Genomic DNA, 26,839 nt, shown 5'->3' on the forward strand with positions numbered 1-26,839 from the left:
GACATGGAACAACAGACTGGTTCCAAATAGGAAAAGGAGTACGTCAAAGCTGTATATTGTCACCCTGCTTATTTAACTTCTATGCAGAGTACATCATGAGAAACGCTGGGCTGGAAGAAGCACAAGCTGGAATCAAGATTGCCGGGAGAAATATCAATAACCTCAAATATCTGGTTGTTTAGGATCCATTTAACCTGGGAATGTCCTATGTGGTAAGAAAAAATGTACTGTGTTTCAGACAAACCATTCTCCACAATCGCCTCTTTGATGCGCCGTTAGGATGATGTTAGCCTTTGACTTGGCTTTGATTAAATGTGTTGAAATAGAAACACATTACTTTTCTCTTCCATATTTACTGATTGCCTCTTTTTCCACAGAAAATTTGAGGTGAGTTACAGCAGAACACAGTCAACAAAGCAATAACAAAATGGAAACCAGATTAGAGAGAACAAGATGACAATAGGTGTCTCTGGTATCATGCCCCATGACAGCCATGCATCAAAGGTGGATCAGTGCCTCCTGGTACCCAAAACTAAGTGGAAGGGAGCATGCTTTACATTATTTCTCTTACCGGAAGAGGACAACATCCCAATTTCCCTAGAGCAAGTGAATCAATCCCAGCATGGAAATCTAAAAACAACAAATAAAAAATGTTAGGGGTTACTTTTGAGAGTAGGGAGCAATGCATGTAAACTCTTTTTAAGAACATTTTTACAGCAAAGCCCAATAATGGGTTTCATGGGCTTGGGTCCTGCTGTGTAAGCGATTCCATAAATGTTTAAGCTGCAGCACTAATGTTCAACTAAGTGACAGTGATTCTGCAAATGGCAAAAATGCTTCCAGTGATGTAGCAAGTTTCAAGGATGCTGCTACTGCTGCTGCTAAGTTGCTTCAGTCGTGTCCGACTCTGTGCGACCCCATGGACGGCAGCCCACCAGGCTCCCCCGTCCCTGGGATTCTCCAGGCAAGAACACTGGAGTGGGTTGCCATTTCCTTCTCCAATACATGAAAGTGAAAAGTGAAAGGGAAGTCACTCAGTCGTGTCCGATTCTTCGCGACCCCATGGACTGAAGCCTTCCAGGCTCCTCCACCCATGGGATTTTCCAGGCAAGGGTGCTGGAGTGGGGTGCCATTGCCTTTTCCAAGTTTCAAGGATAGATCTCAGAATTTCTAGAGGATTGGAGAGACTGCTTGGCTCTCTTAGAAACTATATAGGATATTAGGAACAGACACCCTGAGGCAGTCCTCAAATGAGGCCAGGACATTCTGGCAATTGGCTAACTGTTGAGGTAGTCACTCACTGTTTGGCTAATGCAATGCCTATTCCTAACTTCCTTCTCTTGCCTGTCTCTTTCTCTAAAACCCTCTTCTCCCTTGTTCCTGTTTTGAATATAGGTGTGATGTCTGGTGCAGTGGCAGCTACCATGAGGCTAAAAGTGTGACACTGAAAAGCCAACTGGTTGAGGACAGTCTTGAGAAAAGAGACAGAGTGCCTGGGTCTTAGCTGACACTGAACTCTGAGTGCAAACTTGAGACAGTCTACCTACAGATTCTTAAGTAAACAATAACATAATAGCAATTGTATATTAATAATAAATACTAAATATGGTGCAGTTTTCTAGTTCTTGGTGTTGAAACCTTTTACTTTGGGAAGAGATAGTCTGTGTACTTTAAAAAATAGAGAAGCAGTTGATGAAATTAGTACAACATATGAAAATAAAGAGTCAAATCAAGGATACCACTTCATATGCGAATAAGGGTGAGACCTACACAGAGTCAGAATTTTGCTCAAGAAATAACTTTGGGCCAAATACAGCATGGGAATAACTGCTTAGCTGAGCTCTCGATGTATGATGCCCTAAAATATGGCAAAGGTAGTTTTTAAAAATTTAAGAACAGAAATAAATAGTCACCCATTAGAACCATATAAACCCTCATTATAACTATCCTGGATCAACTGATTTGAAAAAAAAAAAAAACACTGCTTCTCAGTGAGCCTACTGGGATAATTGAGCTGGAAATTATGTCCCTGGATTATTGAATTAATTCATCTGCAGCTTGAAGTTAGTCAATATAAATAGATTTAATCCTGGAAATTGTTAAAAATAATGGTCTTAGCTTCCAAAAAGCTAATATAATTCTAAAGTCATTATTTCTGAAAAACAGAAATCAGTGCTGCTTTTTAACAATAAAAGTATCTGTCTCATTGCTAGGTGACATACATGTAGTTTCTCTCAAAGCAGTTTTAAATAACTGAAAAATAATTCAAAAGAAAGGGAGGATGTAGACATCATAAGCCTGTTTAAAACCAATTAGAGAGAGTTATTCTTTGATGTCCTGAAGTCCTATGAGTATTTTCATACTGATCTCGCTTTTTATGATGATTTTGTGTGAGCTTCATCCTTGTGCAATTTGGCTACACATTGGCTATTATTACTGATTGGGGTGTGAAAAGCATTTCCAGCCCTGCTTTCTTCTTTTATATGAACTTGCAAACTAAGCTAATACTTCAGTAGAAGGCCTTGGAATGCACTGGTGTGTGCATATCTCGAAATGCTATTCTACTTGCTTCATTTGCTTCAATAATATGATATTAGTCATTTGTTAAAACTGAAATAACAATGAAATGCGAGGAAAAGGTATAGTAACGTTCCCCATGTAAAATTAAGCCATAAATATGCAGTTTGAGAAGACAAAGTGCTTTCTCCAAATGTTTCCAATTATAAGAGGAAAATGAAGTGTTTTTACTATTTGTGGGTCTTTTTTTGTTTCAAGTACATTGTTTTTTGAAAATGTGGGAGACAGACATGCAAATAAATGTTTTCTTTACAATCATCTGCTGTAAAACTCCAAGTTTCTCTTTTGTTTTTGTTGGGTGTAATTTATCATTTCTTATGTTGTGTCAAAAGTCATTTCTGTGAAACACATGGTGGAATGTCTCCTACAGTAAATGAAATAGTAATTCAACTTGTCGTTGTTTAGGTCATGGCGTGTTGCAAGAGACCACTTTTTCTGGATCACCAGCAACATAAACAAAGGGTTTATCACAAAATAAATAAATGTAATCTACAGTTTTCCATTTAACTGTATCAGAAAACATTTGGAGGACATAGCCACATGCTTGTTCAATTTAGTCGCAATAATGTTATTGGCATGACAAGGCCAACAAGTATTGCCAAAGTCAATACAGTAGGCTGAGATGTGCTGGGCGCGTTTCACGAGGGTGGTGAGATTTTATGTCAAGAGCCTCAACATTCATCCAGATGAGGTCCTGTTTTGGGGCCTCCCAAATAAGGGATCCCCTGTTTCCAAATTAGATAAGGCTTGGGGGACATTTGAAAGACTGATAGGTTTGGAGGAACTAGGAGAGAAGAAATAACTAAAGTGAGCGATACACTGATCATACATATGTGAAAATTTATGCTTAAAGAATCAAAGAAATATCAACAAAACTTAGCCCAGATTTAACTCCTATTAATTTGTTTTCATTTGCTACACAAAAAACTCCACGAACTTTTTAAACACCTTTTAGACTTGCATTTCTTTATTTCTGGAATAGCTAATGCATGATAATGGCACAAAGTTAAAAGTTTAAAAACGTGTATTTAATGAAGCATAAGTCTTCTTCCTACCCCTGCCCTTCAGACACACATCTCCCCCTCCCAAAACAACCACTACTTTCAGAAACAACCTATGCATAAATGAATAGACACAGACATAGCGGAAATTTTTTCACTTAATGATATGATAATCTTTGAGATCATTCCTTATCAATATATACAAACCCACCTCAATCTTTTTAATGGCTGCAGTGTATTCCATGGCTTGCAATATTCATTGCTTTATTAATCAGTTTCTTATCATTGGACATTTACATCATTTCAGTAGTTCTTTATTAAGTAAGATGGTGAACTAAGTCACACTGAACATAGATATTTCATGAATGTGCAGACATATAGAGAGAATATAGCTCTGAGAGTTGAATTATGGGGTCCAAAGGTATGTGAATTTTACAATCTTTAAAGCTTTTGCCAAATTGTCCTCCAAAGAGCTTTACCAGTTCCCTCTGGAAATGTAGAGGAATGACTCCCCACAACTCAACACAGTATGTTGTCAAACTCAGTCCAAAATCTGAATGGCCTCTTTTATTCAGACATTAACAGTAAGTCAGAGTCACACTATTTTAACAGCTTCTTTTGCTTTTAGGGACTATAACAGACCAAACAGCCATCTATTCATCCATGTAACAAATAGGCATTGAGCTCTTATTAATTCATTCAAGAACACCTTCTATGTACCAGGCATTTTGCCAGGGCTGGTGATACAATGATCCCGGATTTTATTGACAATGAGAGAGACAGACATAATCACATACAAGAGCTTGGAAGGAAAAGCACAGAGTCTGTGAGAGTGTAAAACAGGACAGTCTGTTCTGGTCTGGAGTGGCTACAAAAGCTTTCTTGAGAAATGCTGTCTGAACTGAAGGATGAACAGGAAATCATGGAGGGTATGATGTATATGTGTGTGTACACAGGCACACACAGAATTTTTCCAGGTAGTAGAGAAAAAGCATGTCACCTTCTTCAAAGATCCAGAAGGACAGGATGTGGAAGGAGGGAGGGGCAGAGAGCGTGAGGAAACCGGCACAGAGGGCACTATGGGACAAGTTCCTCAGCCTCCAGGGAGGAGTGAAAGGTGCCCAGCCTCAGGTGAGTCTGGTAAAGAACTGGGTGATAAGGGCCATCACAGGGGTAGATTTCAAGAGCAACTGATGAGTGAATCCCCATGGTTTCAGTTCCATTGGCTGCTTGTCTGCTTGATTTGTTTATTTAGTTTATTTGGTTTTGATAAATACTAATACTCTTTAAGGCTTTGGTCTACTTTGGCTTCCTTCATAGCTCAGTTGGTAAAGAATCTGCTTGCAATGCAGGAGACCCTGGTTTGATTCCTGGGGGGAGAAGATCCGCTGAAGAAGGGATAAGCTACCCACTCCAATATTCTTGGGCTTCCCTTGTGGCTCAGCTGGTAAAGAATCCACCCTGCAATGTGGGAGACATGGGTCCTCTTCTTACTATTTTATCCTAAAGGAAGGGCCAAGAGATATAAAAATGTCAAACTCCAGGAGTTTCTACATGTTCTCATCAGTGTGGTGAGAGGTGAGCCAAGACTGATGGCACAGTCCGCCTCAGGTGGGTGTCTTATCTCTCCAGGTACGTGTTATAGTGCTTCGGATATTGACTAGGCAGTAAGACAGACTAGGTAGTAAGACATTTCTGTGTTTTAGAATGAATGCAAAAGAGAGGTTAAAACTAAGTAGCTGCCCTTTGAAATTATTTTTAAATGAGTTGGAACCTCAAACTTGGTTTATAGTAACATGATATACATGCCATAAAGGAAATATAAATGAGTAAATGACTATCTCTTTGGCTGTTGATATACCATACTTTTCAAAAAAGCTTAAAACATGACTCATAGAAATATAAATTATATACACAAGAAAAAGTGTATAACTCATTTATTGATGAGGGGACCAGTAAAATGTTAAGTCTGGTTCAGTGGAGATTTTAAAGAACAAATTTATATAGTCAGACAATGAAAGGGATGCTGAAATAACTTGCTAGTAGATGCAAAACTGTTTAATATTCTACAGAGTAATAAGCTGCAATGTCTGCGGGTGTTTGGGGCTATCTTTTCCATCAGATGGAAACCAAATCCATCTCTGTCGGATAAAATTGTGTTGTAATGAGAAGGAATAGTTTGTTTTATTTTCAAATTAGAATCATTTCTCATTGCGATCAGTTTTCTACAAGTGAAACTTATCCCTGCAGAGCTATAAATAGTTTAGTCAATAGGAAATCAACAAGACCTGCCCAGAAGTACTGCACTAACAGAACATCCTGTAATCCCCTCTGCTTTTAAAAACATTGTATTACAGGGCATTAACTGCAATGAACTCAGAGCACTTGGTTATTCCCAAGGATTTTATGACCACATTATCATCCCCAAAACGATGTTTAGAAACGAGTATCCTGTTATTGCACCAAGATTGAAAGAAGTGTTCATAACATCACATATTATTAAGAGCTAAAAATTAGCACCTGAAGCAAGCTAAACTGCAGCCTATAATTAATTATTCTCATAGTCCTAGCTAGAAAGATCACTGCTCTTTGAACCACATTTTACATCTCTATTTCTGTCTAGTACAAACCCCTGATTTAAGCTCTCAGTCACAGAAAGCAAAGCCTTTAAAATGCCTTTCAATTCTTTAGTAACATCAATATAACATTCAATTACTAGCTTTCTTTTTGACTAGAGACCTTTGTCAAACACTGTATGAAGGTGATAAACAGAGTAAATTTTGTGGTAGAAAGCATTATCCAAAGATGCCACTTCCAGAATAGGATGTCCAATGCGAAAGTGAAGGATGAGCAGAAACACCATCTGGTCTGTGAAAGAAAAACAGAATAAGGTGCAACCAGAATCTGACATTAGGACATCCTAATAGGAGACATCAAAATCTAGCAGAACAAAGAACCAGAGTTCAGAAGTGTATCAGTCAGGGCTCAGAGAAGCTGAACCATGATCAATATTGTGGAATGAAGAATTTCATATAGAGATTGCGGGCAGAAATGGGGGAAGGAAGGATCTGAAAACGGGAGCTGAAGATTTGGTGAAAAGCCCTGGTTTTGGTGTATGAGTCAGAGTTCGCAGGAAATCTTGAAGGGACAGTCACCCAGCTCTAACATTGGGCGGGAGACAGAGGGACGGACACTGGCTCGTCGAGGCTACCACTTCTGTGTCTCCACAGCAGTGCATTTAGTGGCAGGCCCAGTGTCGCCATTGAGCAGAAGGGCTGGCCATTGGGAAGGACAGATGAATACACAGTGGGGAGGCACTTCTCACCCCCGCACTCTACGATGACCTTCAGGACCTTTCGTTTTTATCTTCCCCAAGTCTTGTTGAGTGTCATTTTCAATCAGCTCTAACTTGGAACCACATAAGGAAGGGGATTCACGGACATGCAGCTGACAGTGAAACAGGCCAACATACAGTGGGCAAGTCTGAAATCATCTTGTGGTAATGAATTCAAATAAAAGGCATAAAATGCCAGATGACATGACACTTTTAATGTCTAAGATTCTCTCAGAGAGTACTTATGACAGACAGACTTACTTTGAAGAATGCAGACCCCACCACTAAAGACAGGCCAAAAGTACTGAAGGACCAAGCAGCGACACGTATGGCTGTGTCTGTAGCCTCCCTGTAAAAAGAGGAAATGGATGTTTCGTGTTCGTCAGTCTGGGGGAGGGATTTGGACTACTTGAACCGTGCCCTAGTGGTCTGATGTGAACCCTCATCATGACCAATTCACAGTGACTCCTTCCTTGAGAAGGAAAGCATCTTTCAAGAAATGCTGGTCTCCATTTGGTTGATTTACTTCTAAGCTCCTACTTCCAATTTGATACAAAGTTTTCGTTTCACTGTCTCCTCTTTTTCGTCTCCTTTTGTTTTCCTTTTATTCTTGCCTTTTTTTCCCCTTCACAGGTCTGCATTTATGTATAGAGCACAAAATGGTAGATGGATTGATGGATAAGATCAGAATTCATAATAATGGGAAAGAGAAATGGATTGAGAATCAGAAAGCCTGGGCACTTTTGTAAGTATGGTGACTAAGGATGAAATTCTTAACAACTCTGAGGCCCCACAGAGTAGATTTCCATAAGATTAAGAGAAAAAGTACATGTGTTCTACTAGAAATTTGCTTTAGATATCTACAAGGCATTTTAATTCAACAAAAACTCAGAGAACTCCTACAGTAAAGCACTCTTTCCACCTTTGCTCAATCCAGTTTCCTACACTAATTTCATTCTGGAACCCTTTTCCCCATAATTTCTATTAATATTCTGCAGATGAAATACACTTTGGGAAAATTCCAGATGATGTCTAGGGTAGTTCTTTCACCTCTATGAAACCCTGAACTTCTCCATTTTCCTCTTAAAACTCAAACCACTACATAAATTTGAGTTACTAATTGAACGTTGATCTGCCTGGAAAGGGACACTTTTTTTTTGAATAAAGATTTCGCTGAGGGCTAGTTCAAATGGCAATTCATAAGATGTAACTGTCAGGGCTTCCCTGGTGGGTCAGTGGTAAAGAATCTGCCTGCCAGCGCAGAAGATAAAGGTTTGATCCCTAATCCGGGATGATCCCACATGCCTCGGAGCAACTAGACCCATGTGCCACAACTCTTGAGTCCATGCTCTAGATCCCAGGAGCCACAACTACTGAAGCCCCTTAAAGCCTGTGCTCCATAACAAGAGAAGCCACTGCAATGAGAAGGCTGTGCACAATAGATAGTAGTCCCCCTCCTCCGCTTGCCACACCAGAGGAAAGCCTGTGCAGCAATGAAACCTCGCACAGCCAAAATAAAGAAACACAATTATATTTTAAAAAGATGTAACATAAAGTGAGAAATGAATTTTCTGAATGTGTCTCCAGTTAAGAGACCAAAAGTGAGTTGTCAGTGTTTTTCAAATACTCAGAGAATAATCTCATTCAAAAATGTTGTTTTTGAATTCCAACAGCAGTGATATGCAGAAAAATATCACCCTCCCAGTTTGTATTGGACTACATCAGATCTTCTAAATCAGGAAGGCCAGCTAGAGTTCTAATCTTCCAAGTACTTGAGATAGATCAATTGGTGGAGGGTTGGACAGCTGTTGGTTCTCAGTGGAAATAAGTTCAGTCATCCCGTTATGTTGGTCTTTTGGGTTTACCACTAGGGGTCACTAAAGAGAGATGGGAGATAGTCAATCTTTTCTAAGTAATTCCAGAACAGCCATGGGCTTTGGACAAGATGCAGGTGAGTGCTTCTCTAACTTTAATTGGCCTGTGGATAACCTGGGGATTTTGTGCAGATTTTGATCCAGGTTGGGATGGGGTGGGGGTGGGGGCTGAGATTTCTCTATTGCCGTCATTTCCCAGGTGATGTCCATGCTGTTGGGGCTAGAGTACAGGTTGTTGGGAAAACCTCACACTCAAGATGGAACATCACCTTAATCCAGCTCTCTTGAAGGAAATGGAGATTATGTCTCATCCAGGCTGGGTCCATAGTTCTTCTCATCCTCTCCTCCTCCCTCTCCTCCTCTCTCTTCTTCCTTCTTCTCCCTGCTCCTTACCCACTTGATTCCCTCCACCTCCTCTTCCCTTTTCTGCCAGCGGTAGTTTGAGCTCAATCATCTTGAAGGACATCTTCCCAAATATTTGTTATAGCTTTTCCTAACAAAATCTAGCTTGGTGGCATTAATATCTATTTGTGAAATACTCATTAAAGAAACAGAAGCACAGCAAACAGTCAAATGCTTATTTCTCCTGAAAATTTTCTCTTTTGTGTATGTTACATTTTATATAAATGAGTTAAACTAGTCTGATTCTGGTTCTGCTAGACCAGAGTAGATGGGTACATCACATGTCTTTGGCGTTAAAGGCTATTTGATTTTATTCTTTCAGTGCGTGCGTGCTAAGTCTCTTTAGTCATGCCCAACTCTTTGAAACTCTGTGGACTGTATCCTGTCAGGCTCCTCTGTCCATGGGATTCTCTAGGCAAGAATACTGGAGTGGGTTGCCATGCCCTTCTTCAGGGGATCTTCCCTACCCAGGGATTGAACCCGTGTCTCCTGTGTCTCCTGCATTGGCAGGCAGGTTCTTTACCACTAGCACCTTCTGGGAAGCCCCAATATATTCTTCAGTCCCAACTACAAATTTATTTTAACCAATAAGAAACCTATTTTGTTTTTTTTCAGAGCTGAGAAAAAAAGACAATTGCCTACATAGAATCCAGAGTTTCATCTTCCACTCAATTCAGTAACTCAAAGGGAGTAAAAGTGAGTGATACAACAAATCTCTTTTGGTGTGAGAAATTTGTAAATGGATCTTTATGTAGACAAAGATAAAAAAAAGTTGTAGATTTTTTTTCCAATTATAATTCAGAAAACTTGGAAAACACAGAACTTTATTTTAAAAAATAGTACTAAAATACCATCACTCAGGGATAACCACTATTAACAATTTTTGGAGATATTCCAGGGATTTTAAAAATATTTACATGCACATTCTCCTATGATTATGGAATACTGTTTTATAATCTGATGCTTTCACTTCGTGATGTAAATATTATCCCTTTTACATAACTATTTTTTACTCTAAAACTGCTAATGGTTTTGCTGTAATATATCATAAATATTCCACAATTTATTTAATTAAGTCTCTATTGTTGGATATCCAGGTTGTTCCTAACTTTTCAGACTAATAAAAATATTTACAAACATTGCTATACAGACATATTTGCCCTTACATTTCATTATTTGGTTTGGGAAAGTTCCAAGGGATAGAACTTCCAGGTCAAAAGCTTTTGAAGTATGCTACTAAAGAACTATTTGGGAAAGATGCTCAACTATTTGCTGGCAGCAGGAGGTGGTTAGGGGACTCTGATGGCAAGAACAGTGCAAGGGGTTACACATGAAATCTACAGTCAGATTGCTCATATTTGAGTCAATCTTGGAAGACTGTTTAATTTCAATGCTTCTGTAAAGTAGAGATGATACTAGCTCCTACACCATCAAATTGTTTTGCAGGCCAAGTGATGGAATATACGTAAAGCTGGACATGGTAAGCAATTAACACATGTCATCTGCTTTATTACTGTTGTTATTTTCCTTCATGCTCAGTAGTAATCCCAGAGTCTTTAAATGCCAACTGGTCTATAAACTTGGCTTCTGCATTTCTGCCAGGGGCATCTGTTGAGGTCAAGGGGACTGGCTAATGACTGGGAAAAAAAAAAAACCTGTGAAGAGTGGACTTCAGAAGAAGGAGGTATAATAAGGCTGTTCTCCCCTGAAACCTGGGAAGGCTCACTGCAAACCTTTCCCAGAAATGCGCCAAATGGAAACTTTCAGGGGTACCAGTGCTACCCTTTCAGTTCATACAGCAGCCTCTTCATCCAACAGAAGACAAAGAGTAGTTTCTGCGGAAGGACAAACTCAAGCCACCTTAAAGAAGAGGGTAGGTCCCTGTGGCAGGAGGGACCTGGGAGACGTAAAGCTTCCTCTGGTTTCCAGTTACTGTGGGGACACTTAGGGGTGTATCTCAGGACAGGAAGGAGAAAATATTTCCTTAGGATATGAAGGTGCTACTTGAAAGATGCGCTGAGGAGAGAAATACAAGTATCTTATTAATAATTTGTAATGGTGTGCAGGGTGGAGACACTTAAAAGGAAATTAAACTTCATGGTGATGAGGTGTGTCTGATTCAGACACTTTAGGAAATGAATGGTTGCAAGCTGCATTGGAACTCTCCCCACCCCACACCCCAGCCTCAGGCGCTGGGGCCAGAACTCACCCCACTTCCCTGAAGAGGGAACAGGAAGGAGGACACCAGCTGCGGGAAGAGGTCACAGGAAATGTGTGTTGAGAATGGGGAGATGGAAGACCATGGGAAAGAAGAGGGTCCATAGGAACCTCCCCCGGTCTGGGGTGCTGGCACTTGGGGTCCCCACAGGGAAGAGAGGAGCCTTGTGGCTGCAGAGGGACTCTGTCCCAAGGACACCCTCAGGGGGTTCACGCAACTTGAAAGTGAAAGTGTCAGTCACTCAGTCGTGTCCCATGGACTCTGGCCCACCAGGCTACTCTGTCCTTGGGATTCTCCAGGCAGGAATCCTGGAGTGGGTTGCCATTTCCTCCAGGGGATCTTCCCGGTCTAGGACTTGAACTCAGTACTCCTGCATTTCGGGCAGATTCTTTACCACTGAGCCACCACGCCTCAGCAAAGAACTTCCACCTTCATGGGGAGCTGGTGGGAAGGAGTGACACGGTCCTAAGGAGACATGGGGAGAAGCCCCTCACGGTGGAATGTGGATGGTGAGCACCCAGCCTCAGAAATGCTGAAATCAACTTGCCTGTGTCTTTGCACAGAGGTGCTAGAGAGGCACCACAAACCGCAAAAGTGGAGGCCCCCACAGAGCAGAGCTCAAAAATCCAAAAGTGCCAACGACAGACTGGTAGGACCTCAGAAGCTCATTTGGGAAAATGAGGCGGACTTCCTAGAGAACATTCTAGTTTTTCACAATTAGAGCACTTTTAAAAAGTGGCTGAGAAAGATGTGTCCCTATCGCATAAACTAGAGATCAGCAAAGTTTTCCTGTGACAGGCCAGGTAGCAATATTTTTGGCTTTGTGGGCCACGTGGTCTCTGCTGAAGTTCTTTGTATTAAAGTCGGAAAGAAGCCACAGCTAATACATGAGCGAGTGGGTGTGACTATGTTCCAAAAAAATTTCTTTCCCCATATAGGGAGCTGCCTGGGTTTGGTCCACAGGTCATACAGGTCACAGTTTGCTAACCGGTGATGTACGTAAACATCTAGAACATTAGATCTTTTTTTTTTTGGTTTCAGAAATTAATTTAAGAAGCCTGTGTGTGGCACTCTGTTATACTGACTTCAGATTTACCTTAAGCATTTGTTTCTGAGCCAACATGAGCGTATGGACTCCAGTCTCCTCACTGGGTTGTGAGGATCTTATCGAGATGCGTGATCTACAGGGCACATCACACATGAGGTGTTCTGTTTGCAAATTCACTTCTTCGTGTGGTGAAGCTATATTTGAAGCATACTCACATATAACATGGAGAAGGCAATGGTAACCCACTCCAGTACTCTTGCCTGGAAAATCACATGGACCGAGGGGCCTGGTGGGCTGCAGTCCATGGGGTCACTAGGAGTCGGACATGACTGAGCAACTTCACTTTCTCTTTTCACTTTCATGCATTGGAGAAGGAAATGGCAAGCCACTCCAGTGTTCTTGCCTGGAGAATCCCAGGGATGGGGGAGCCGTCTATGGGGTCGCACAGAGTTGGACACGACTGAAGAGACTTAGCAGCAGCAGTGCATATAACACAGATGTGAGAATCTTAATTCCTGTGAATTTTAAAAAGCTGGCTCTTGAAATTTTGTGACCTAATTTGCAAGCAGGGTTCAGTTCAGTCGCTCAGTCATGTCCGAGTCTGCGACCCCATGGACTGCAGCACACCAGGCCTCCCTGTCCATCACCAACTCCCAGAGTTTACTCAAATTCATGTCCATTGAGTCAGTGATGCCATCCAACCATCTCATCCTCTGTCGTCCCCTTCTCCTGCCTTCAATCTTTGAAAAGATTGAAGAGAAAATCAAAGAAGAGAAACCATTACAAAGATATGTGAAACTATGAAAAGATGATAAACAGATTCAAAATTCATGCCACGTGAAAGACACAGAACTGAAGACCTGCGCCTTGCCTGTACTCCCCCTCCTTTCCCCAGAGAAGATATGAGATGGACTCACTCTTCTCATCTTTAAAGTAAGCTGCATTCATTTTTCTGTAAATATTCATTCAATACAGATCCATAACAAGAAAAATAGCTAAAACAAAATGGAAGTTTATTTCTATCAAATTAAAGGAGATTGAAATTTGACAAGTCCAGCTGGTATGGAAGTCCTTTTGGTATCCTCAGGGACCCAGGCTCCTTTCTTTCTGTTGCAACTTTCTAAGCCTGGTCATGGTCCAAGGTTGCTATCCAAGCTTCAGTCATTACATCTGCATTTTGATCAGCAAAAAGGAAGATAGAAGGAGAAGGGTATATGTCATTGGCCAGAACTTAGTTACCCACCCACATCTAGCTATAGCAGAGAGTGGGAAACGTAGACTATTTAGGTGGGTAACAATGTAGATAGAGGAGCCTGGTGGGCTACAGTCCATGAGATCACGAAAGAGTCAGACACAACTTAGTGACTAGACAACGACAATAACAAAGAGCCCGGATGAAAGTTGGGGTTCTTTTTTTTAATTAGAGGATGATAGATATTGAGAAGCATCTACCCATAGAGAGTGTGCTCAGTCACTCAGTTGTGCCTGACTCTTTATAACCCCATGGACTGTAGCCCACCAGGCTCCTTTGTCCATGGGATTTTCGAGACAAGAATATTGGAGTGGGGTGCCATTTCTTTCTCCAGGGGACCCTTAGGGAGAGACAGGTATTAATTTCATAATGATTCAAAAGTATAAGTGATTAGCTGTGAGAAGTACTATGAAAGAGACAAAAAACTACTGGAGTCAATAAAAATCTGTTTGAGAGAGCAGGGAGTGTTTAAAAAATACTACTCTTGAAAAGGGACTCTCAGCTGGAACTTGATTGATGGGTAGGTGTCATCCAAGCATAGAAATAGTAGGAAGAGCCTTCCTAGCAGAGAGCACAGTGTATGCAAATCCAGGCATCCTGGAGAGCTGGGCTCTGCCATGGTCCAGCAGCTGAATACAGGTCAGCATTGTAGACCTGGCGAGTAGTCAAGGGAGAGAGGCCTGTGGCTGAGCTGGGAAGCTGGGGAGGACTCAGAATATCAGGCGCTTTAGAAGTCATGTTGAAAATTTTGTTTTAGGCTCAACAGGAAGTCATTCAAAGATTCTAATTGGAGGGCTGGCTCCATCTGATTTATGTTTCAGAAGGGTCCTTCTGGCTGCCTGCTGCATGGGGTTGGCTGGCTGTAGGGTGGGAGGGAGAGGAGGTTCCCAGAGCAGGAGGCAGACAGTGGATGGGGACAGACAGTAGAGGTAGAACAGAGGGGTCTTGTAAGGACTGGCTGTGGGGGATGGGCTTTCTGGGTACGATGGTTAATGCTGAGCACCATTGGCCAAGAGACTCTGTTCTTGGGGGCGTTATTAACTGTCAAAGCCTCAGTCCTTAGGGAACAAGGGGTGCTGGCTGCTAATGAGGCTTCAGTCTTCCTGTCTGGGATCAAAGTGAAGAATCACAAAACAATAAGATGGGCTTCCCCAGCAGGTTTTTCTAGCATTTGTCCCTTAACCACCTTAAAAAGTCTTTCCTGTAGCTCAAATGGTAAAAAATCTGCCTGTGATGCAGGAGACCAGAGTTTGATCCCTGGGTCGGGAAGATCCTCTGACGAAAGGGATGGCAATCCACTCCAGTATTCTTGCCTGGAGAATTCCATGGACAGAGGAACCTGGCAGGCTACAGTTCGTGGGGTCACAAAGAGTCGGACACGACTGAGTGGCTAACAAACACACATACACACGCACCTTAACAAGAGTCCATGTCACTTGATCAGCATCTGGTTGGCTTAGAGCCCCCAGGGCAAGACTGGAAATGACAGGGTAGGGAGTAGAATTGTTAAGACATGAAGGGAGGAGATTCATTCCTTAGGTTCACACCCATCTAGGTGGTGTGCTATCTTGGTGCTCAGGTGACTGATGGATTTATTCCAGTCTGTAAGGTTAGGCCCATCAAAGCTGCCTGTGTTACTGTTTGGAAATGAAGCTTTTTCTCTGAGTCCCTGACCAACCACTGATCGCAAGAAGTTGGCCTGTGTTTTGAGGTCATTCCTGGACTTGGGTTAAAATTATAAGCTTAAGACAGAAACAAACTGTCACTTCCTTGTAAATCAAACAACACTGATGGAGCAAAGCACAAATTCAAAGGTCAGCACTGACATGAATAAAATGTTTCCTTTGCTTTATATTTTAATCGTGCAAGGATAACTGGAGATGAATACTAAACACAGTGTAGTTGAGAGTTTTGTTTTCGGAGTCTGGACCTACGAAATGAGCAACCCCACCACATTCACTGTGAGCCTGGTCAAGAATTGCAGTTTGGGGCAAAAGTGCTAAAACACGTGAACTGAAGCAAATGGTACAGATGGAACACGTGAAGAGTCCAGATTTGTTATCAATATCCTCTCGTCACCCCCGGTCAATGTGCACAACTAGATTTATCTTCTTGCAACAGACATACAAAAATATCACATTCCTTTATCATCGAAATGTTGCAACAGCATTATCAGAACTCCTTGGGGGCCTGATTTTCTTGGTAGAGGAATTACTGACACCCAGCTCGGCGCTCAAGGCTGAAGAATGTAATTATCCCATGATCACCAGGAGTACTTTGTTCCCTGGATGTCTCTCATCTACGGTGCATTTTCTGGATGCCTTCCTCTTCCATTAAAGCATTTATGTCTATAGACGTGCTTTAGAAGTCACCGGGGCTCTAAAAAATTAAAGGGAATGAATTTTAAAACCACAGTTATTTTACCTACTTCTTGGAAACAAAAAATAAAGGCTGACATCTGGTAAGTAAGAAACTTCCCCTGGAACTCAAGTAACTAACTTTTATTTTCTCATCATGAAAGGGGCGGATCTCCATTGGTGGCCTTTCTTATTTACACCACACACATGGCGATGGCTCCGACATCCAGTTCCTTTAGTATAAACAGAAAGGATGGCCTTTTTCTGTGGAAGTTAATGAATTGAAAAACAAAGCTGTTCTGTATACCCACTTCTTCCAAACGAATAAAAGAACTACAGTGTTCTGAGACTTGGGCAAAATAGTTGCATTCAAATTAATTTTGCCCCTTTTACTCTCCCCCTCCCCACTTCCCACCACTCCCCCCCAACTCGCTTTTTCAGGAGAAAAAAGAACCATTTAATCACCTTATAAGGGCAGAGAGCATTAAGGGAATAGAGCGAGAGTCATGAGGCCCAGATCTTATTCTTGGCTCAGACGGGGCCTCACTGGGCGATCCTGGGCCATCCCTTAACCGCGAGCCTCTGTTGATGCAGCTGTAATATGGGGATGCAGATGTGTGTGTGTGGTACCGATGTGGGACCTCGGGGAGAGGTCCAAAGCTGAATGTGGGGTCCATTTTTGCTGGTTGTACGCTGTTTCCAATTTGAAAAGGCTGTCTGCAACTCAGGAATTACAAAGTGACCTGGTATGTCTTAGATGGATAACTGGTGTATAGATGCATGAAAAAGAAAAAAAAAAGTCCTAAGGGCCTCCAGGTATCTTGAAATTAGACTGCCAGGGCAATAAGAGCTGCTAGTATCTGATTTTATAAAGAGCTCATCACAAAAGTAAAGTATGGTTCATGTTTTTTTTTTTTTCCCTAAAAAAATCGTGTGGTGTTTCCTATAGTGTATTTGAAGAATAAAGGAAAAAAAGAGTGAGCAAGTCCAAGTTCCTGTAGGTAGCACCTGGGAGCCCCTCTTATGGTGGAAATCCAGTCAAATTCTGTACCCGGGCAGGGGCCCGAGGGATGTCACCCCTTCCTCTGGAATTTGATTGTGTTCACCGACCAGAGTCACTTGATGCTAAGTGCAGGTCCCTTTTGCAGGGTTCCTCATGAACCCAAGCAGAGGGAACAGAACCTGGCTGAGACCACCTTCTACCAACAAACATGCCACTCCATGCTTCTTCTGACTTTGTGGAAGCCCAGCAGACCTGCCTTCTCATGGCTTTCCTTTCTGCCCCAGAGCTCCCCTGCCCTGCCGCCATGGCTGTCCAGACCTCAGCTCACCCATCAAGTCATAAGAAATGGTCTTAACAGGGACAGTAAAAAAAGATTCACGTCCAGTAGCCAAAAGCCTGAAGTTGAGAAAGGAGACCCAAGAGTTTGTCTTACTGCTGTTGTGGTGGGTGTCTTCGAACTTGCAGGGTGCTTGGAAATCACAAGTGGTAATGGTGATTCTGACCCAAGAAAGCTGTGGAATGAAGGCTTCAACCCACCCTTCTCTCTCTTCCTCCTGCAAACACTTCCCTTAACTCTACCTGTCCAAAGAGGATTCTTAGTCACGAGAGACACAGAGTTCACATTTGATTGGCTTCCAAACATGCCTTTTAAAAGTTCTGTGCTTCTCTACATATGTACTTCAGGTGTGCTGGGACTGGGTCTTTTTGCACACCTTACCTGCTTTACTTCCCCAATGGCTCAGTGGTAAAGAATCCACCTGCAATGCAGGAGTCAAAGGAGACATGGGTTTGATCCCTGGGTCAGTCCCCTGGAAGAGGAAATGGCAACCCACTCCAGTAGTCTTGCCTGGAGAATCCCATGGACAGAGGAGCCTGGCTGGCTACAGTCCAAAGGGTCACAAAGAATTGGACACGACTGAGCATGTGGTAACCATCAGTTCAGTTTAGTTCAGTTCAGTCACTCAGTCTCGTCCTACTCTTTGCGACCCCATGAATCGCAGCACGCCAGACCTCCCTGTCCATCACCAACTCCCGGAGTTCACTCAGACTCATGTCCATCGAGTCAATGATGCCATCCAGCCATCTCATCCTCTGTCATCCCCTTCTCCTCCTGCCCCAATCCCTCCCAGCATCAGAGTCTTTTCCAATGAGTCAACTCTTTGCATGAGGTGGCCAAAGTACTAGAGTTTCAGCTTTAGCATCATTCCTTCCAAAGAAATCCCAGGGCTGATCTTCAGAATGGACTGGTTGGATCTCCTTGCAGTCCAAGGGACTCTCAAGAGTCTTCTCCAACACCACAGTTCAAAAGCATCAATTCTTCAGTGCTCAGCATTCTTCACAGTCCAACTCTCACATCCACACATGACCACTGGAAAAACCATAGCCTTGACTAGATGGACCTTTGTTGGCAAAGTAATGTCTCTGCTTTTGAGTATGCTATCTAGGTTGGTCATAACTTTCCTGCCAAGGAGTAAGCATCTTTTAATTTCATATCTGCCATCATCATCTGCAGTGATTTTGGAGCCCCCAAAAATAAAGTCTAACACTGTTTCCACTGTTTCCCCATCTATTTCCCATGAAGTGATGGGACCAGATGCCATGATCTTCGTTTTCTGAATGTTGAGTTTTAAGTCAACTTTTTCACTCTCCTCTTTCACCTTCATCAAGAGGCTTTTTAGTTCCTCTTCACTTTCTGCCATAAGGGTGGTATCATCTGCATATCTGAGGTTATTGATATTTCTCCTGGCAATCTTGATTCCAGCTTGTGCTTCTTCTAGCCCAGCATTTCTCATGATGTACTCTGCATAGAAGTTAAATAAGCAGGGTGACAATATACAGCCTTGACGTACTCCTTTTCCTATTTGGAACCAGTCTGTTGTTCCATGTCCAGTTCTAACTGTTCCATATATATACAGTTCCACTGTATATATTGTGGTAACTATATATACCTACTTTCCTTTCCTTCCTCTCCTGCTCCAGTCACTGCCAGAGTGAAACAAGAAAGTGGCCATGTTTTCCTTAAAAGCTGACACCCACCCTCCCCAACTCCAATGCTTGCAAATGGAGTCCAAATTTCTTTGCAGTGCGTACGAGGCTCTTCCCCATCTGGCTCTGACCCAACTTCATCTCCACTCCCTCTCAATTCCGTCTCTCCCCCTACCTCTTTCTAAACAGCTTCAGGTCTGGGAACACATTATTCCTTCTCCTGTAGTCCGTTACCTACCTTTCCACTCTCTTATTCTCCCTGCTGAGTTCCCATGCATCCTTCAAGACCCAATTCAAATGTGATATATTAAAGCCTGGGGCTGCTCCCACCTCTGTCTGTGGGCAGAGTTAATTGCTCTTTCCTCTGAAGTATCACTGCCCCTCTGAGAGTTTCTCTTCCAGAGGAAGCATCACACTGTAGGGGACCTACTGCTCACATGCCCATTTCTCTCCCTAAACTATATGTTCCTTATGGTCAGGGGTAAGATCTTATCTTTATGATACTAGTTCCTAGATCAAGGCCAACAGATGTTCAATAAGCTGGCCAAGAATACATGTATTCAACTCTAGGTTCCAATCAATATATTCCTTTGCTTTAGAGTTTGAAAATTTCTAGAAATTGAAATCAATGACTTCTTAGATAAGTTTTCTGAATTTTGGAGCATAGGTATAAGTGTAAGCTCACCATTAGAACCAGTGCAAAGATGAAGATACATCTTAGAGTACAGAAAGAAAAGTGTTAGTCATTCAGTTGTGTCTGACTCTTTGCAACCCTGTGGACTATAGTCTGCTAGGCTTCTCTATCCATGGAATTCTCCAGGCAAGAATACTGGAGTAGGTTGCCATTCCCTTCTCCAGGGAATCTCCAGTTCAGTCTCCCGACTCAGGGATTGAACCAGGGTCTTCTGCATTGCAGGCAGATTCCTTACCACCTGTGCCACCAGGGAAGCCCTAGAGTATTTCACCTAGAGTGCAGAGCTTTACCTAGAGCACAGAGCTCTAGGTCAATGAAAAAGTCCTGTTTTAGATAAACTGCATTCGGAAAGAAGTTCACAGACACTGTTATTGCTAAGTCACTTCAGTCATGTCCGACTCTGTGCGACCCCATAGACAGCAGCCCACCAGGCTCCCCCGTCCCTGGGATTCTCCAGGCAAGAACACTGGAGTGGGTTGCCATTTCCTTCTCCAATGCATGAAAGTGAAAAGTGAAAAGGAAGTCTCTCAGTCGTGTCCGACTCTTCGAGACCCCATGGACTGCGGCCCACCAGGCTCCTCCGTCTGTGGGATTTTCCAGGCAAGGGTACTGGAGTGGGGTCCCATAGCCTTCTCCAATACACTAACCTGAGTAGTAATAACACTTCAGTTTTCCTCGGTGTTAACTGTGATCAGACACTGCTCAGTCCTGCCTATGCGTGTACAATGGGCCCCTGCAACAACTTTTCAAGGTGGGTATTAGGATTATTACTCCAATTTCACAGGTGGGTAAACTGAAAATGTGGCAAGTTTCAGAGTCATGTAGCCGGTAAAGGAGGTATGAACCTGGAGGGCCGATGCTGGAGCCTCTTTGTTCCACCGCCACCCATTGCCACCACCACACACACAGTGCCATCTGATGAGCAAAGGGAGTCTGGTCGGTTGTGAAAGAAACATGAATAACAATTTTAGGAAACACCATGTGTCGACTACTGTTCTACCTATTAACTCATTTAACACTGGCAATGACCTTGTGAGAGGGGTACAATTATTATCCTCATTTTACAGATGAGAAAACAGAGACAGAGAAGTTAGCCGTTTGCCCAGAGGCCATGTAGCTAATAAGTGGCAAATTTGGGATAGAAACCAGACTGGCTGGCTCCAGAGACCTTGCTCTTAACGACCCTGCTCGGCAATCTCCCAGGAACCCTGGGACGAAGATAGATGTTCAGACAGGATCCAAAGCTGTGGGAGCATGAAGAATTGGAGGTTCTCAGGGACCATCCCCAAGGCCCACCAGAAAGCCCATAAGCTCCTCTCAAACTCCCTTAAAGACGCATAACCTCTAGGTAAAAACAATACTCTTACAAGGCAAACGCAGGCTTCATGAGATGCAGTCCAGAGGACCACCCCTGTTTCTTCTAAAAAAACATTCTGGGACTCTCAGAAGGCTCTGTTCTCAAGGGTCCTGCTCTTGCCTGGATCGATGCAATCACTGTTCCCTCCAACTTCCCCCATGAGCATCATCTTCTTCTAGTATGCGTAGCTTCCCTCTCCCTTCTAGCATCTGTTTATCACACCCCAAACTTTCCTTATAACCCTCACTTGGCAGGACCCCTGGTGGCCTCCTTTACCTGTCAACTTGATTCTGTCTGATGACTCTCTGTTTACTTCTCCACTTCAAGCACAGCTACCAATCATTTTATTCCTATAGCTTTTTTTGACTCACTTTTTTTTGGAAGGAGGGCACTGATAAGTCTCGTTCATCTTTTCAAATAAGATGGCACAGGTTGCTGGCCAACCTATAAACTTACTGTCCTTGGCCCAGGTATGAGGACTTTGAGCTTTGGGGAGACAGATGGGGACAAGAGGGTAGTGGGCAGGGCAAAGACACACAGGGAAAGACATGGCCACCTAAGGCTGCCTCTTCATCAAGGACTGAGGGCAAGGTGGTCCCTTTTGAAAAAGCTACAAAAATGGAAGCCACAGTGATGGATGAGGTGGGTAAAATACCGTAGACTGTGAACAGTCTCTCTGTTGCACATATAACCGACTCACTCCAGATCCAAGAAATCTTACCCTATAACTAGAGGCAGAGGGTGTTCCTACTGGTTAATATCTGAAAAACTAACTGATTCAGTCAGGTCCCAGCAGAAAACAGATGGCAAAGGCAGGCAGGATAAGTAGAGAGAGTTCAGTGAAGGAACTATTTACAAAGCAGTGAGTGGGCAGGGTATAGAGAAGCCAACAAAAGATGATGATGCATTGGGGGGCCATGACCATCTCTAGCCCTAAAGGGCAGGGTAGGGAGTGGTCACTGGAGCCCAGAGACAGCTGTGCCATCACTGTGTCTGTGTCTGCAGGAGATGGCCACCCAACAGCCCCATGGCTTTGGGGAAAGGAATACAGTCTCTGCTCACCTGTGACTCAGAAGGAAAGGAGCCAGGAAACTCAACACCCACCTCCCTCCTCTGCCTGCTCTTTGATCTACTGCCAGGGCCTCGCTCCGGCTGCACCACGCTGGAGCCAGAGGGCAGAGAGGCCCACATGAAGATTCTGTGGAGTCTCCCAGGGCACACAGAGCATGGGGAGAAGGTGGAAGGGGTCAGGAGGGGCGGGAGAAGACACTCAGCACAGTGATTTCCTTGTCCTAAGGCCCTTGTTGTCCTGAGGTAACCGCACTGACGTGGTGCCTAAGAAAGTAGTGTATTCCTTGCTTATTACATTTCACATATTTTCAAGGAAATCAGGCTGTTAGCATACCACATCCTGGAGCTTCAAGTATGTTTTCCTGGGATCCCATGAGAATTTCCACTTCAGTGGAGTAGTTGAATATTCCCATAACACCAAAAAGGAACAGATGTGGGAGAGAGAGGGACACAACAGACCTCCAAGGACTCATCGTTCAGCTGAAGGCATGTGGTAGGGCTGGCAGTGAGGCCCGTGGGCCAGGGACAGGAGGGCATGTCCACACCTCAGGGGATGGCAGGATATGACCACCGTGGCAAATGTCAGGCGTCCAGAACATAAGGTGCAATCTAGGAGAGAAATGGGAGACAGAAAATGCTCAAAGGGATTTATTCTGAATTTATTAAGGTTAAACTTCTGCCGCGTGGTAGAATGGGGGTTTCAAAAAGAAATAACCCTTAATGTAAAAAAAAAGAAAAAAAAAATTTTTTTTTTCGCACGTGCGCCTGGGAGTGGCATATTCTCTCCCCACAGCAAATTCTATGGTTGCTGTTTTGAGTGGAGAATAGCATTTAAGCCCAGAACGACAGCGCAACTCCCATATCTGCATTTTCTTTAGGATAGAACTGTTCCCAGAGGAGGAGTTTGTCCTGAGTTAAAAGGTGTTAATTGATGTAAGTGTTCAAGTCTATAAAAAGTCGATGATAGAATAAGATATGGCACTCAGTGAAAGTCGCTTCATTATTTCATCTTTGAAGGCCCAAATGAAGGCATGTTTAGATAAAAAATACCTCCCAGGGAGTTAAAAATGTACTGGCCTCAAGTATATCTCTTTCCCATCACTCATGCACGTTCACACAAAGAGGAAACCACTAAGGGAGGCTTGATGTTTAGTTGTTCTAGAAGTTGGTGGGAGGCAGGAAGGTTGAAGGTCCTGGCATGCGCCTCTAATTTATTTCCTTCTACTTTCCCAAGAGTGGGAGAAAAAATATTTGTGAACTTCATATTATTAAAAAGTTTGTGCTGTCTGCTTAGCCCTTACCTATAAGCCTTTCGCTTCTCTAGGCCAAGAATGAGCTTCGATCTCCAGATTAATTCACTTAGTAGACTCTGATTTTGTGTGGTTCCCCAAAAGGTAAGTATGAGTACTTTTTTTTTTCAAAATTCTCTTTGAACATTCCGCTGTGTCTTTTACGCCTTCTTCCTGCAGCATTAGCCATTCCACACATGATTGCCCAAGGGCAAAGACACATTTTGAATAGCCTTTCTATTTCTCAAGCACACACTTGCATGCTCGCTCTTTCCCTTTTAATCTCTTTGTCTCTTCCCAACACACAATTAATACTTAACAGGTGATGGCTGGTGTTTCCCTAACAAAATTGAGGACTCCAAGCCTTCATCCCCTACTTAAGATGAATGGTGATAGCACACATGACAATCCTCCTGGGTAAGAACCTCACTTTGGGCATCTGAGCATTCCTGTCCTAAAGAAATTACGATACTCTCCTTTCTTCCCTGTAGCTCAAATGGTAAAGAGTCTGCCTGTAATGCAGGAGACCCGGGTTCGATCCCTGGGTCGGAAAGATCCTCTGGAGAAGGGAATGGCAATCCACTTTAGTATTCTTGCCTGGAGAATGCCATGGACAGAAAAGCCTGGAGGGCTATAGTTTGTGGGGTTGCAAAGAATCAGACACAACTGAACGACTTAACACTTCATTTCACTTCCTTTCTTCAGCTATCCTTGGGCAGTGATTTTCATACTGCAGGTCCTAAAATCAATGCAATGGCTCATGACTAGCATTAAACAAACAAAAAACAGTGAAATAGAATTTAAAATATCAAAATATGCTGCATACATTAAAACAAATATGAGAGTGTTGTTTAGTCATGCCTACTTGTATACGCTTGTGTTGGGTTACAATGTTAAAATACATTTCTTATTATGGATCACCTTAAAGTTCTGAAGTCATTGAACTCAGGTTATTGAGAGGCAAATTCTTCAATTCACAGCCACATTTTTGAAGGCTTGGCCTTGTGCTTTGGTTGACCAGGTGCTCTGTTAGACTTGAAGGTCCTTGCCTATCCATGTTTCCAATTTCTTAAAAACATTTACATTGCTAATTCAGTGCTCCCAAGTGCTGCTCTCCTCCCACCAGGTAATCCTTCTTCCAAGTGACATTCCAGGGCTCAGAAAGGGATTACCTAGAGAGCCATTCTAGAGAGCCTAGCCATTACCTAGAGAGCCTAGACTTTGGATTCTGCTATCTAGGAAACTGTTCAGGGGTGAACCTGGGACTGATCTCATAGAAAGACTTCTGTTCTTTCCTTTCCCTCTGGCACACCCTTTCATAGCTCCAGTTCTAGACCCACCAAGCCATGGCTAGGAGATCTTGGAAATGGCAGCTGTGAGGGGATTATTACTGCAGTCCCAGGGCAGAGAACGCTCCAGAGGATTTTTGTAATATCTTCCTTTCTGTCTACTGACTTTTTGAAAGGTGCATGACATCCCATCATTTCAAGCCCAAGAAATAATTTAAACTTAAAAGTATCAGTGATTCGACAAAATTCTACCAAATAATCAAACATTCTCTCCACATTTCTTGAGCAACAGTTTTCTGTGTCAGAAACTCCAGCAGGAGGCAGGCACTAGGCTGGATATACCATAGGAAAGAAAACACAACCTCAGACCCTCAACTCTACGGCAAAAGACAGCTGTCCTAAGAAATCATTATGATACTTGTTTTCGTAGACATGGGAATAAAATGCTGTCATTTCTCAGAGCAAGGAAGTGTCACTTGATCTGGGGAAAGAGGGGAAAGGTTTTACAAAGGAGGAGATGCTTGAACTGTCTTGAGGACCTGGGGGCATGGAGCTGGCTTTAGAGGGGACTCCAAAGTAGACTGCGTGCATGCATGCTCAGTCACTCAGTTGTGTCTAACTGTTTGCAACACCACGGACTGTAGCCCACCAGACTCCTCTGCTGATGGGATTTCCCAGGCAAGAACACTGGACTGGGTTGCCATTTCCTTCTCTAGGGGATCTTCCTGACCCAGGGACCGAAGCCCCATCTTCTTCAGCTCCTGCTTTGGCCAGATTCTTTACCACTTCACCACCTGGGAAGCCCTACGGCTGGGTTGTAAAGAGCTTCATATGCCATATTTAAGAGGATGTATCATCCCAAGGGCAACAGGGAGCCAATAATAGTTTTAAAGCATATGATTCATATGATTTAACTTATAAACAAAAGTGTTTAATCCAACTCTGTTTGAAATAACAAACATTAGAAAAAATCAATTGTTGGTAATTAGAGGGTGTGTTCAGTAAATCATTGACTATCTATACAATAAAATAACATATGCCTCCTGTCTCACAAAAAATATGAAGATGCTTTTAATATTCATTAGCATAAAAAGAGTGCTTGTTGCAATTTTATTGAACTTTTTAAACATTTACTACTGTAATATTTTTCCTTAAATTCAGTTAAATCGACTTTGAATATTTTCAAAGATTGCCTAATAAAAGTCCTGTGCAAAATGAGAGTCTAAAATAAAAGGAATAATAGGGAATCACCAGATTCAAATATTCTAAGTCCATACGAAGGGTCCTTCTTTGAGTCTTATACTGATGGTAATAAAAAAATACAACTTTTCCTTCCTTGTCACAAATTTCAGCCCCAGGTGATTTTCCTGAGATTTGTGTCTGTATTGCCACCCCATTGTCATTCCTTTGCTTTTCAGTGTTCAGTACTCTGCCCCTTGCTCGCAGAAACCCTGTGTCCCACCCCTAGATGCTTATAGGAGGCCTGATTCAGCTGACAGCCAGGCAGCTCTGTCACAACAGCGACTCCTGTTCTATTCAGACAAACATGGTAACAAGGAAGAAAGAGTTCCTCTTCTCTTACCTGGCAAACCAGCTATTCTTTTCCAGCTATGAGTTTCATCATTTTTCTAGGGGTTAGATTCTATCATATGCTAGATTATTTATCATTCACGATGGACATATTCTCTTCACAGGTTGGACTAGAGAAACTGAAAAAATGATGAGAATTTCTGTATATTTCCAAGTGGTAAGAACCAGTACGAAGATAGAACAGAATATAAACCTCAGAATGAGATTCTAGAAAATTTAAGAATTTGATACACCCTAAGAAAAATAATATATAAATAATGTATCTACAAATGAAGTACCATCCCAAAGGTTATGCAAATATATATCCCATGCTGTACATTTAATAAATTTTGCAGAATGATACAAATTTTACTACAGATTTTCTTAAAGAGCTTCATCTTTAGAAAACTTCCCAAAGATCTTCTCTAGAAGTATTTCTCCTTCCCAAAGTTCAATGCTCATAGTAGCTACCAAATATCTCTCCTTTCTGTCAGCCACACAGATTCCTCATTGCGTCC

The 26,839-nt window shown here is 42.6% G+C and overlaps 1 long non-coding RNA gene across 3 annotated transcripts; it reads left to right on the top strand.

Moving 5' to 3' along the window:
- Window positions 1–4,400: 4,400 nt before the first annotated feature.
- On the top strand, window positions 4,401–26,839 carry LOC139184607 (uncharacterized). Of its 3 annotated transcripts, XR_011568154.1 has the most exons (7): window positions 4,401–4,709; window positions 4,931–5,189; window positions 7,546–7,657; window positions 9,804–9,884; window positions 10,635–10,668; window positions 23,499–23,568; window positions 26,447–26,839. It is a non-coding gene; the product is annotated as an uncharacterized lncRNA (long non-coding RNA). The 3 variants fall into 3 exon arrangements; XR_011568156.1 differs by lacking the exons at window positions 23,499–23,568; window positions 26,447–26,839 and adding an exon at window positions 12,448–14,602 and having other exon boundaries at window positions 4,402–4,709; XR_011568155.1 differs by lacking the exons at window positions 10,635–10,668; window positions 23,499–23,568; window positions 26,447–26,839 and having other exon boundaries at window positions 4,404–4,709; window positions 9,804–10,339.

The sequence above is a fragment of the Bos indicus genome, chromosome 8 (assembly GCF_029378745.1).
Source record: "Bos indicus isolate NIAB-ARS_2022 breed Sahiwal x Tharparkar chromosome 8, NIAB-ARS_B.indTharparkar_mat_pri_1.0, whole genome shotgun sequence".
NCBI classification, from domain to species: domain Eukaryota; kingdom Metazoa; phylum Chordata; class Mammalia; order Artiodactyla; family Bovidae; genus Bos; species Bos indicus.